This window comes from Arvicanthis niloticus, chromosome 8 (assembly GCF_011762505.2).
Source record: "Arvicanthis niloticus isolate mArvNil1 chromosome 8, mArvNil1.pat.X, whole genome shotgun sequence".
NCBI lineage: Eukaryota > Metazoa > Chordata > Mammalia > Rodentia > Muridae > Arvicanthis > Arvicanthis niloticus.
Window position 1 is genome coordinate 29,394,140 of NC_047665.1, and position 14,659 is coordinate 29,408,798.

Below are 14,659 nucleotides of genomic sequence, written 5' to 3' on the forward strand. Positions count from 1 at the left end.
TTTAAGCTTTAGTAAAGTTTCTTTTATGTATGTGGGTGCCCTTACATTTGGGGTATAGATGTTCAGAATTGAGGGTTCATCTTGGTACATTTTTCTTTGATGACTATGAAGTGTCCTTCCTTATCTCTTTTGATTACTTTTGGTTGAAAATCAATTTTATTTGATATTAGAATTGCTACTCCAGCTTGTTTCTTGGGACCATTTATTTGGAAGATTGTTTTCCATCTTTTTACTCTGAGGTAGTGTCTGTCTTTTTCACAGAGGTGCGTTTCCTGTATGCAGCAAAATGCTGGGTCATGTTTATGTATCCAGTCTGATAATATATGCCTCTTTATTGGAGAATTGAGTCCATCGATATTAAGAGATATTAACGAAAAATGAATGTTGCTTCCTGTTATTATTGTTATTGGAGTTGGAATTATGTTTGTATAGTTATCTTCTTTTGGGGTTTTTGGAAGATTGCTTTTTTGCTTTTTCTAGGTTGTAGTTTCCCTCCTTGTGTTGAAGTTTTCCACCAATTATCCTTTGAAGTGCTGGATTTGTAGGAAGATATTGTGTATTTTGTCGTGGAATATCTTGGTTTCTCCATCAATATTGATTGAGAGTTTTACTGGGTATAGTAGTCTGGGCTGGCATTTATGTTCTCTTAGGGTCTGTATAATATCAGTCCAGGATCTTCTGGCTTTTATAGTCTCTGGTGAGAAGTCTGGTGTAATTCTTATAGGTCTGCCTTTATATGTTACTTTACCTTTTTCCCTTACTGCTTTTAGTATTTTTTCTTTGTTTTGTACATTTGATGTTTTGATTATTGTGTGGTGGAAGGTATTTATTTTCTGGTCTAAGCTATTTTGAGTTCTGTAGGCTTCTTGTATATTTATGAACTTCTCTTTCTGTAGGTTAGGAAAGTTTTCCTGTATAATTTTATTGAAGATAGTTACTGTTCCTTTAAGTTGAGAGTCTTCACCCCTCATCTATACCTATTATCCTTAGGTTTGGCCTTCTCGTTGTGTCTTGGATTTCCTGGATGTTTTGGGTTAGTAGCTTTTCATACTTTGCATTTTCTTTGACAGTTGTGTCAACGTTTTCCATGGTGTCTTCTACATATGAGATTATCTCTTCTGTCTCTTGTATTCTGTTGGTGATACTTGTGTCTATGACTCCTGATCTTTTTTTTATTTTTTCTATCTCCAGGGTAGTCTCCCTTTGTGATTTCTTTTATTGTTACTACTTTCATTTTTAGATCCTGGATGGTTTTCTTTAATTCCTTCACCTGTTTGGTTGTGTTTTCTTGCAATTCTTTAAGAGATTTTTGTGTTTCCTCTTTAAGGGCTTCTACCTGTCTACTTGTGTTGTCCTTAAATTCTTTGAGAGTGTTATTTATGTCCTTCTTAAAGTCCTCTATCATCATCATGAGAAGCGATTTTAATTCTGAATCTTGCTTTTCTGGTGTGATAGGGTGTTCAGGGCTTGCTATGATGGGAGAAATGGGTTCTGATGATGCCATGTAACTTCGGATTTTTTGCTTATGTTCTTGCACTTGCGTTTCACAATCTGGTTAACTCCAGTGCTGCCTGTACTTACTGTCTTCGACTAGAGCCTGCCTTTCCAGTTATCTTTTATCTGAACTCCTCAGGGTCCAGATGTCTCTGTGATCTTTTAATCCTGAGCTTCAGTTGCTCTGGGTCAGTGTCTCCTCTAGGATGTCTCAGGAGATGGGTGCCTGCTGCTCTGCGTTCAGTGGCCCCTCAAGGATGTCTTGGGATATGGTGTCTGTCGCTCTGAGTTCAGTTGTTTCTCTAGGATGTCTCTGGTTATGGTGTTTGTTGCTCTGAGTTCAGTGGTCCCTCAAGGATGTCTCAGGATATGATGTCCACAGGGGAGCAGACCAGGCAGGTGTCTGCTCCAGGCACCAGACCCAGGTTAGGGGCGGAAGGGGAGTGGTATTCCGCAGGTGTGGGGTTTGAGTGTCTGCTGGGACCTGAGCGCTGCCTGCACCCAGTTATGGGTCTGGGGTGGGCGTAGGGCAGTGTGTGAGTTTTCTTACCTGCCACTCTGGGTTCAGTGGTCCCTCTAGGATGTTTCAGGATCAGGTGTCCAGACAGGAGCAGATCAGGTAGAGTTTTTGTTTTGAAATGGTTGTAGCTTTTATGATTGCCAAAGCAACAACAAGGACAAGGATGAAATATAGACAATGATATGCAGCAAGAAAAATGTGATATCAAATGTTAATAATAAAGTCCTTCTTGGGATTAAAATGCCCCACAACAGCTCATATTCTAAAGCTTTTTCGTTATGGTGTCAGTACTGGGAACAGGCCAAAACTTTAGGAGGTAGGGCCCAATGGGAGAAAGTTAGTATTGGAGAGCATGTGCTTGTAAAGGGAAAATTGGCACTGTAGACCATTGCTATCTCTCTCTTTTGTTTCCTGACTAGAGTGGTGTGAATGAGCCTCTACCAGTGCATTACCACCAGGATATACTGTACTAGCACAACCTGGATTGATTGTGCTAACTTCTGGAACCTGGGCTGAAACTTCTGGAACCATTAGCCATAATAATCCTTTCCTCCTTTTAAGTTGATTACGTCAGAAAGTTTGCTACACTCATATAAAGAGAACTAACACCAGAAGTAGGATTTTCACCATTCAATATGGTCAACAGTGATATCTAATGAAATACCATAATCAATTATAAATAACATAAAAATATCATATGGTGAACTATTTTCATAGTGTAGTAAGTGGAACTGTAGATGGAAGTATCCTCTCAGAAAACAGCCTGGACACAGGAGCACACATACTCAAAGTTTAATGATGGGTCACAACTTTCTAGCCCATCAAAAAGCATAAACCTGAAGAGAAGAGACACTCATAGGTTTAGGGTAGAGCTACATTCTGATATCCTATCAGAGGGAAGAGAAATCCCAAATTACATCACTACAAAATGGAAATCATATGAACATAGCTCTATAAATCTTTGTGAAGCAGTAACAGTGTGATAACTCATCACAAAGCAAAAAAATTATTTTCTATGGAATACAAGTTGGGGCCATCTGGACAGAGTTTTGTGTATTTTCTTGTGATTTAATTTAGGTATTCTGGTTCTGATAGTCCAGATGTAGATTTCAAATATAGAAGTATTACACTTGGGAAGGTTTTAATTACAGTGTATATTAAACATTAAAATTTGATAGTGGCCGGGCAGTGGTGGCGCATGCCTTTAATCCCAGCACTTGGGAGGCAGAGGCAGGCAGATTTCTGAGTTCGAGGCTAGCCTGGTCTACAGAGTGAGTTCCAGGACAGCCAGGGCTACACAGAGAAACCCTGTCTCTTGCTTGTTTTTTTTCTTGTTTTTTTTCTTGGTTGTAGTTTCCCTCCTTGTGTTGGAGTTTCCTGTCCATTATCCTTTGAAGTGCTGGATTTGTGAGAAGATATTGTATAAATTTGGTTTTGTCATGGAATATCTTGGTTTCTCTATCAATATTGATTGAGAGTTTTGCTGGGTATAGTAGTCTGGGCTGGCATTTGTGATCTCTTAGGGTCTGTATAATATCAGTCCAGGATCTTCTGGCTTTTATAGTCTCTGGTGAGAAGTCTGGTGTAATTCTTATAGGTCTGCCTTTATATGTTACTTCACTGTTTTCCCTTACTGCTTTTAGTAGAAAAAACAGCAACCAACAGATTGTTGTGATGGTAGATGCTGGAAAGAACCCAGATGTCCTTCAACAGAGGAATGGATACATAAAATGTGGTACATTTACACAATGGAGTACTACTCAGCTATTAAAAATAATGAATTCGAGAAATTCTTAGGTAAATGGATGGAACTAGAAAATATCATCCTGAGTGAAGTAACCCAATCACAAAAGAACACACATGGTATTTACTCACTGATATGCGGATGTTAGCCCAAAAGCTTGAAACAGCCAAGATTCAACTAACAAACCACATGAAACTCATGAAGAAGGAAGACCAAGTGTGGATGTCTCGGTCTTACTTAGAAGTAGTGACAGAATGCTCAAAGGAGCAAATATGGTGACAAAGTGTGGGACAGAAAGTCAAGGAGGGGCCATCTGGAGACCACTCTACCTTGGTATCCATCTCATGTGAAGTCACCAAAGATAGACGCCGATATGAATGTCAGGAAGTGCATGCTGACAGGAGCCTGATTTAGCTGTCTCCTTGGAGGTCTGCTGGAGCCTGACATATCCAGAGGCAGATGCTTGCAGTTACCCATTGATCTGATCAAGGGTTCCCAATGGAGAAGTTAGACTGAAGGAGTTGAAAGGGTTGGTGGCCCCAAGAGGAGAGCAACAGTGCCAACCAACCAGAGCTCCCCAGGGTCTAAACCACCAGCCTGGGAGCACAAAAGGAGGCACCCATGTCTTCAGCTGTATACTTAGGGGAGGATGACCTTGTCAGGCATGGGTGGGAGAGGAGATCCTTGGTCCCATGAAGGCTAAACACGAGCAGGGAGGAATTTGAAGGTTGGGAGGTGGAGTGGGGGATAGGTGGGGGCACACCCTTGTGGAGGCAGGAGGGGGGATGGAATAGGGGGTTCCTGGGTGGTGGGGGGAATGGGGTGAGGGGATAAAATCTGAAATGTAAACATAATATCCAATAAAAAGGAAACCCTGTCCCAAAAAAACAAACAAAAAAAAATTGATAGTGGCTATTCATAGTAAAGATTAGATTTCCATGTTTTAAAAAATCTCAATTTTATATTACTGTTAAATTATTTCTAATAAAATTGTAATGGTGAATATAAAATTCATAAGACTGAAGACTGCATTAAATTATGTTTTATAATAATAGGTCAAAATATTTTAATTCTATGTAAATAACAATTATACTTTAACCTTGAGATTTTAAGTTTTGATGTTCAAAAATTAAAAAAAGCTATAAGTGGTGCTTAATAATAATAAATTAATGAATTATTTAAAATGAGCATTTTAAGTAAATACTTGTATATCCCTTTCTACTCCTACTTATGTTCCAAATATGTCTTATATTACCTTAGCAGCACAGTTTTGGCATTCTTGAACTTAAATGAAAATTAGTTTCAGCATTGAAGTGGAAAGTATGTTTTTATAAGACTTGACAAGAAGGGGTATGAGCCATCAACAGAATGCAAAATCACAAAGACTGGAAATACTTTGTTTCTATAATTTCTTTTTGTGAAGTCTAACCTTGTTTTCATAAATATAAGACTCAAATATTCTTCTGTGCTCTCCTAATTTCTGTCTTTCCAGACCTAGGATCAAGGCCAGCACCCTATATAGGATATGCAATCCCTACCACAGAGCCCTGAGTTACACATTTATGATTAAAAATTTTCTTGCAATTTCTTTATCACACTAGCAAGAAGTTTGTGCTACTGTTCCTTACCATGTTCATTTTAAAGGGCAGTTCCTTAGTGAAGTTTTTGTGAAAGTGTGAGGCCACATTCCTTGGAAATACAAGGCATTGACAAGAATCAGTCTGGTCCATGAATTAACTGAGTCACTTGGCAACAGTTCTGAAATTTTGCCTTTGGAGAAAGAAGAGACTTCATTCAGGTTCTTTTTATAGACATGTGAGTTATACACTGATATGACCTCTGATCAGTTCAAAGCACCACCTTTTCCAGTTCTCTTAATTTGTTAAAAATATTAAAAAATAAATTAAAACAAATACTAACAGCCATGTTTGACTTGAGGTCATATATATTGGAAGAACATCATTTGTTACTCCCCTTAAGGAATGCTGGTTTGAGCAGAAAAAAGACTCCAAGATGAAGAACAAATCAAACAAAAAAACAGCAAAAGTGGTAGGAGTGATTCATTGTTACTTCCTGGGATGGCTCATATCAGTTGCAATCTTGATTAGGTCTGGAATCTGCTAAGAGGCATGTTTATATATAGGCCTATGAGCACATTTCCCAGAAAAAGTAACTTCTGCTTGAAAAGTCCTTTTGCATTCAAAATGTTTCATCACTGGCCTGAAAATATCTCATCTTTTCCTTTACAGGCCCTTGACTTAAAGCCAGAAGAAGACATCCATCAGGGCTTCCAGTTGCTTCTTTGTAATCTGAATGAGCCAAAAAGTAACTACTGTCTTTAAAAAGCCAACAGGCTCTTTGCAGAGAATTCTTGTGAGTTGCTCCCAGTAAGTTGTATCGTATCACTAGTAAGATAACAATTGTATCTTAAATGCTTGTTTCTATAGATCCAGGGAGAAGGACCCTAGAGAAACTGAGAAAAGTAAGGCTGACATACTAGCTACTGTGTAGTGTCTCATCTATAAATCTGTATGTAGAAGTCTGGGACAGAAAGATCATGAGTTTTTTGCCAGTCTAGGCTACACAGGAAGATTCACCAAACTTAATCTTCATCAAAGACAACAATTTTATAGTGATATCTTGAAATATGTTGTGGATATAGTCGAGCCCAAGACACTATCAATGTGAAGGATGCAGGTGTGAAGGTGTTTGTTCCAGGTGTCTGTCAAGGCTTCCCTACCCCATACCCACATGCAGAATAATAGTGTTAAGTTTCCAATGAGATTCTTCCATCTTCTTGGTATAGACTAGTACATTAGAGAGCTCCTCCTTGCAAAAGGTCAGAAAGAGACATAGACAACTTACTACAGAAATTGTGCACTTTATGCCTGGATAGGGTACACTGTATTTGCATGCTGCAAAGAGAAAGACCTCTTAGAATTCTCACATATTTATAATTTTAAAATAGAAATAATATGGTTTGCATTTAGAGTGTTTTAGACTTATATCTGAGTACTATGTGGATGCCTGGTATACTCAGAGGCCAGAAGACAACATGAGACTTTCTTGACAGGAGTATTGACAGGAGTATTTGTTAGATTTTGAGGCTATTTGCCTACCTGTCTATGATGGCGATAGCTTAGGAGCTCTGTACTGGGACAGAAGCACATTTATATCAGAAAACATTGTTCTCAATGTATCGATTTGTCAGTCAATGCATACATTTGTTGGCTGTGACTATAATTTCTAGGGTATATGACAGTCATCATCATATAATTCTTGATGTATATTTTTACTGCTCATTATCAGTATCCATCCTACACAACCACCCTCCTTGCCTGGCAGTTGTTGGGCCTTGGACGAGGTAACTCCATTTAACCTGTTACCTTCAGTCACGTAGGACAGGTAGAGGGTGTGACTAACAAGTCTCCACCTCCAGAGATTTAAATATTAATGAATTATCAAAAGGCCAGGGGCGTAGCTAATTAAGTTATTCCCTCCCCTTTCTCCCTTCCCTATAAGATTGGTCTCCCCTGGCTTTTGGGGGAAGCACGTACCACTTGCGTCCATTCACCATGCCATGAACAATAAAAGCTTTGGAAAACCGGACTCCACGTGTCCATGGTCTCTCCGCCTGATTCCCAGCTTTTGGAACCCTGGAACCTTGCCGATTCAGCCGCCGGCACGCCCACTGACAGCTGCATGAATGTGGGATCCTCCGCTGGCAGCGCGGGAAGCCCGCCCAGGACCCTGATGCCGGACCGCCCTGGGACTCTGCCGCCCGCGAGATTTCTTCCCCACAGGCAGTCATCAATCCATTTTCTCCATGTGCTTCCCAGTCATGAGCAGTGTTTGTGAATGAAATATGTATTCATGTTTTTTGGTCTTCTTTTATTAACCTAATATTTTCAAGGCTCATCCTTATTGTTTCAAGATGTCAGACATGGGCATGGACAACAGTCTTGCTAAACAATTCCTCCTGAAGGAGGTTCAATTACTCTTAGAGAATTTAAGTCTCTTCAATTTATAATTCTTGACTTTGCCACAAAAAGGAATTCTAGGAGGAACCAGAATGAATTAGAGTTAGATTTATAAATATAGCAAACAAATACATATTTAAGCACAACAATATACAAAGAGCCCCTATAGGAAGCATTAGGACAAGACACATGTAAGCATGCTGGTGTCTCAAGGGAGAGAATGCCTTCTGTCTCAGCAGTAGCTTCACCCGTGGTTTTGTTGACTCCCAATAATTACATCTTAAAAGATTCTAAGTTCCCCATTTCCCTTCATAATTAATAGAAATTCATGTTTTAATTTTTTTAGTTATTTAAGTATAAGCATTTAAAACTACCATAAATGAAGTTATATGAAATAAAGACACATAAACAGAATTTTAACATAGAAAGATGACTTGTTGGAAAACAGAAACATTACGAAAGACTCCACAGACACAGGAAAACTCTCCTTCTTTACAGGATCTCCCTGAGAATGTCAAGATTTCCATTTGCAGAGTCTGGAAAGTCACTCAATTTCAAGCTATCCATTGTATATTCAGTTTAATAAAGATTTCCACCCCACATTCCATATTTGGAACTCATGCGTGATAAGTTTTTCACCAGTCTCCTCCTCTCTCTACCTTTGCTGGTGTGTAATTTGGGCTTCTTTAGGGTGCTCATATTCTTCTGCTTGACCTGTTCAGAGGAGATGCTGCTCACATTTGTCCTCTAACCCCTGAGCAATCAGGAAGTGACAGCAGCAGAAGGATATTTAGCTTGTGGCTTTTTTGTTCATCTTGCTGGAGGCAAGGATTAGCAACCTTATATGCAGCATCTGCTTCCTTTCTCACCATCTGTTCTTCATCAGCAGAAGGGGACTTCTACCTTCTGTCCCTTTGTTTCTCTACTTTCTTTGCTTTAACCACCAACCAATCTAACTATCCCCAGTCTTAACTTGGGTTTTGGGGGCCACTTTTTACTTTGGTTCCACATTACTAAAGCAGTTAACACATAGATCTCTTCCTCTTTGTCCTTGTGTCCTCTGACATTGTCTCCTTTCTACTCTGCTTCTCTTTCTTTCTCACCACTGCTTCATCCAAAGTCTTTTTTGCCATCCTCCTCTTCTTCTGTTAACTAGAGGCTACCTTTATCTCTTCTCAGCTGGAATGCTCTGGATTTTTCTCAGGGTGGGCTTTGGTTTCTGGATGAAGTCTGTTACAACATGGGCCTGCTTTTTAAAACAGTGATCATCCTTAGGAGCACAGATCCCACAGAAATACTATTTACAATCTACTGTATCTTCCTCAAGTCTTTATAATCATCATCCTCACTGTATTTTTTGTTTAATGGCACATGGTCTTCATCCATTCTGCACCTAATGTATATTTTTTTATATTTAATACTTACATATTGTTGTTGCATGGGGCTTGCAACACAGTGGTTTATAGCAAATGCTACCTCTGTTCCATCCAAAATACCAAAGCTCACTTACTTGTTCTTCATACATAAGTAAAACTATAGAAGTGCCTTCCAAGGGGATTTGATCTGGTAACTCTAAATTAAGGGTTACAAGGCAGTTAAGGCATTCTGTGCATTGTAAATTGGTTATCTACTATTAAAATTTACTATTAACATTCATATATAAATTCATGTATAGACATATAGTCATTGGACTTAAATTTGGTATCACTCAGGAAATTCTCTGTAGATATCTGTTAACTCTTCTTAGTCCATAACTTCTGTTAGTTTCACTGCATCTCTGTTTAGTTTCTGTTACAATGGTTTGCCTATTGCTGAGAGTGGAGTGTTGAAGTCCACTGTTATTGTGTGAGGTACAATGTCTGTTTTGAGATTTAGTAAAGTTTCTTTTATGAATGTATGTTCCCTTGCATTTGGAGATAAATGTTCAGAATTGAAAGTTCATCTTGGTAAACTTTTCCTTTGACAAATATGAAGTCTCCTTCCTTATCTTTTTCATAACTTTTGGTTGAAAGGTGATATTATTTGATTTTAGAATGGCTGCCACCACTTGTTTTTTGAGATTGTTTGGTTGCAAAAAAATTTCCAGCCTTTTACTCTGAAGTAGTATCTGTCTTTGTCACTGAAATGTTTCCTATATGGAGCAAATACTGGGCCCTGTTTACATATCTAGTCCTTTAGTCACTGTCATTTTATTGGGCAGTTGAATCCACTGATGTTACCAGATATTAAGGGAAAGTGACTGTTGATTCCTGTTATTTTTGTTGTTATAGGTGGAATTATGTTTGTGTGGCTATCTTCTTTAGGGTTTGTTGAAAGATTACTTTCTTGCTTTTCTAGGATATATTTTCCCTCCTTGTGTTGGAGTTTTCCCTCTGTTTTCCTTTGTAGGGCTGAATTTCTAGCAAGATATTGTATAAATTTAGTTTTGTCATGGAATATCTTGCTTTCTCCATCTACATTGATTGAGACTTTTGCTGGATATAGTAGCCTGGGCTGGCATTTGTGTTCTCTTAGGTTCTGTATGATACCTACCCAGGGTCTTCTAGTTTTCATAGTCTCTGTTGAGAAGTCAGGTGTAATTCTGAAAGGTCTGTCTTTATATGTTACTTGACCTTTTTCCCTTTCTGCTTTTAATATTTGTTTTGTGCATTTGGTATTTTGATCACTATGCAATAGGAGGGCTTTTTTTCTGGTCCAGTCTATTTGGATTTCTGTAGACTTTTTGTATGTTCATGGGCATCTCTTTTTTATGTTAGGGTAGTTTCTTTCTACAATTTTGTTGAAGATATTTACTGGCCCTTCAAGTTGGGAAACTTTGCTCTCTTCTATGCCTGTTGTGCTTATGTTTGGTCTTTTCTTTGTGTCTTGGATTTCCTCTGTGTTTTCAGTCAGGGCTTTTTGCATTTTGCATTTTCTTTGACTGTTTTGTCAATGTTTTCTATGGTATCTTCTGCACCTGAGATTCTCTCATCTATCTTATATATTATGTTGCTGATGCTTGCATCTATGACTCCTGATCTCTTTTCTAGGCTCTAAATCTCAAGGGTTGTCTTGCTTTGTGATTTCTTTATTGTTTCTATTTCTATTTTTGATCTTAGATGGTTTTGTTTAATTCCTTCACCTTTTTGTTTGTGTTTTCCTGTAATTTTTAAGGGATTTTTGTCTTTCCTCTTTAAGTGCTTCTACCTGTTTAACTGTGTTCTCTTGTATTTTTTAAGAGAGTTATTCGTGTCCTTTTAAAATTCCTCTATCATAATCATGAGATGTGATTTTAAATCAACATCTTGTTTTCCAGTGTAGTGGGGTATCCAGGCCTTGCTTTGAAGAGAACTGGGTTCTGATAATGCCAATTTGCTTTGGTTTCTGTGGCTTATGCTCTTGAGCTTGACTCTAACCATCTGGTTATCTCTAGTGCTACCTGCCCTTGCTGTCTCTGACTGGAGCCTGTATCTCCTGTGATCCTGGTTTTTTCAGAACTCCTCAGAGTCCAGCTATCTCTGTGATCCTGTGATTCTGTGATCTAGTGATCCTAAGATCCTGGGTGTGTCAGAAGTCCTGAGAGTCAAGCTACCTCTGGGATCCTGAAATCCTGGTGTGACCAAGCTCATGAGATCCTATTGTGTCCAAGCTCCTGGGAGTCAAGTTTTCTCTGGGGTTTCAGGGGTGGGTGAAAAGCCAGAGACCTGGGTCTGCTCTAGGCATAGGTGCAAGCTGGAAGTAACCCATGCCCTTGGCTGGGCAGGAGTTTGTGTTTCTCTGGGTCCTATGGGGGTCCCAGTCACACAGGTGTTGGGAAAGAAGTTTTGGCCTCCACTGTGATCTTGAGTATGTCAGAGTCCCAGTGCTCCTGTGTATGTATGATCTCCTGGGAGTTAAGCCTCCTCTGTGATCCAGTGATCCTGGGCATTTCAGAGCACCTGGGAGTCTGGTTCCTTCTAGGTGTTGTAAGAGTGGGTCCAGAGCCAGCACCCCAGGTCTGCTCCAGGTGCAGGTTCAAACTGGAAGGAACCCATGCTGCTGGCCAGGTGGGGGTTCCTGCATCCCTGGATCCTGAGGGTCCCAGTTTCTCTGGGTGTTGGAGCAGATGTTGTGGCTTCTTCTGTGATCCCAAGTGTTTCAGAGCACCTGGAAGCCAGGCTTCCTCCAGGTGTTGTAGGAATGGGTGGCAGAGCCAGCACCCCAGGTTTGCTCTGGGTGGAGGTTCAAACTGTGATCTTGGGCATTCTAGAGCATCTGGGAATAGAGCTTCCTCTGTGTGTAGTGGGACAGGGTACAGAGCCAGCACCCATGGTCTGCTCAGGGCACATATTCAGACCAGAAGAAGTATGTGCCTCTGGCTGGGTGGGGTTTCCTGTATCCCCGGATACTGGGTTCCCAGTTACTCTGGGTGTTGAGGCAAATGTTGTGGACGCTCCTGTGATCCTGGGTGTTTCAGAACACCTGGGAGTTGGGCTCCCCCTGGGTGTTTTAGGAGTGAGTGAAGAGACAGAACCCTAGGTCAGCTCTGGGTGCAGGTCCAAACTAGTAGGAACCCTTGACACTGACTGGGTGGGGGTTCTTGAGTCCCTGGATCCTGGGGGTCAAAGTTATTCCAGGTATTGGAGAAGATGTTCTAGCCTCCTCAATTGTGATCCTGGGTATGTTAGAGAACCTGGGAGTCCAGCTTCTTCTGGGTGTTGTTGGACTGGGTACAGAGTCACTGCTTAAGGTCTACCCAAGTTTGATTTTCTTGTAGAAGTATGTTGGCAGTACACATGTAGGTTTGCTACAAGGTAATTTAGCAAATCCATTGTGGTAGAGCATACACAGGGCTCCCATTCTCCATTGTTTTTCCCAATGAATGTTGATAGGAAGGTTTGAGAGCATTATGTGACCGTGACTGGAAGATTCAATTTGGCATTCCCAATGTCTGCAACCTCTCTATATAGAAGACTCCTGGGGAGAGTCACCTGTATTATGGCAGAAAAAGCAGAGAAAGAACTTGTGGGTAGCACAAGTGGAATTGGAGAGTAAGGAAATCTTGTCCAGCATTTTTTATGTGGACATTATTGGGTTCCTTTGGCTGGAGTTCTGTTATTGGGCAGCAGAAGAGGTAGGCAGAGCTAAGAGTTGGGAGGAGGAAGGAATGAGGAAGAAAGGAGGGAGGAGAGAGGAAAGAAGATGGCCCTGGATGTCTGCATGTCTCTAGCACTCTAATGTAATTAGGTAATTGGGTTAACAATTCTAATTGTGTGGGCTCTTACGTATAGAGTATTTCAAAAAAATTAAAGAATGTGAGACACATAAGATCAGAATTCTAGGAGATCTTTTCTCTTTCAGGCATGCAAATATAGTGTACTCTATCCTGGGATAGAGGGTAGAATGTCCTGAATTAATTTGCCTCAGTGTCTCTTTATGGACTTTTTCAAGGAGGAGTCCTCTAATGTAGCAACATTCGTCCTATATTCCCAGCAGATGGAAAACTCTTTTGGAAGTTAACAGCAGGATTCTGCACATGGGTCTGGACAAGTGTAGACATGACAGGACACCTGGAGTAACTACCTTCACACTGAATGCCTTTCATGGATTGAGCCTTGGGGTCAGTTACAGTCACAAGGTACTCTGGACATCCTGTTGACCTTCTACCTTGATTCCTTGTCAGCCAGAGAACCAAGGGTTCTAACAGTTTTACTTCCTCAACCCCTAGTCATCCCTACCCTGCAGAGGCCAGAGCTGCATGAAGCCAGGCCATTCCTCCTCCTACTAGCCTAGGGCCCTGAACATGACGTCTCCACCCTTCAGTGAATAAAAGGAGTATCTGAACTGGCTAAGCAGTTACTCTGCATTCCAGGGTCATAGACCATTGAACACTACAGCGTGAGACCACAACCACTGGAGGTAAGGTAACCTTGCTCAACACAGGGCAATGGGACTCCAAAAGGACAGATTTAATAGGTTTACACTGAGTCCAGGAGATGTAACTCTGGATCTGAGAGTTAGGAAAAGAGACAGTATAGAGGTTATTCTGGGGGTTATTCACAGAAGTCACTGTTCTACAAACTCCAGTAAGGACTGGAAATGAGGCTTAATTAGCCCAGTCTTAAGGCTAGAGTCTAGAAGCTGTACTGACCCATCTATGTCAGGATTAGGTTCTGCAAGATGACAGTGTCATCTGTCCTCTTCCTCTCTGGTCCTACCTCTCAGCATATTCGACTACCTTTGCCCTCTACTCAAGGATCTGCAAAATCTCTTACTTCTGTGCCCATTAAAGGTCAGCAAGCTCTACCCCATCTGAACTCTGATCCACCTCTTCAAATCATTTCAAAATTAATATTGTCTGAGCCACAAATTCCCACTTTTATTCTGAGCATGATTTCTCTTAATTTAAAGTGGGTTGCGAGGCATCTTTCTTGCCAAGGCAGAACTCTTGAGTATGGTGGAGACAATAATCAGTGTGGTAAGGTGAGATCAGATAAGATGCCCAACCACAGGTAAGTCACTGAGATTAAGCAGCTAGAACATTCTTTCCAAAGTCTTGGGAGAGACTCAATGAGAGAACTCTAAAAATCTAGGTACACTCAGGATGCTGTGTCCTTATGTCTGAAGAGTGGAAAGGAGTATGTACTAGGGTGTTCTGAGGCTCCCTGGGACTTTGGTCTGTATTTTTAGCCAAGTAGGAAGAACACTGGAACACACTCCCAGGGTTTGATGGTCATATGACAGTGACATCACAGCCATGGAAGGCACAGTGACTCAGACTTGGGTTAAGGTGTCAGGTAGTCTGGGACAAACTGTCCTTTCATATGAGAGATAAAGCATGCTCAAGACAAAAGCAGCCTGGGTGCTTTCAGTTGATAAAAGTCCCTGAGCAGCCACTGTAGGGGAATGCTATCCTCTGCACAACAGAGTAGATAATAACACCTTCTCCTTGGGTCTCATTCA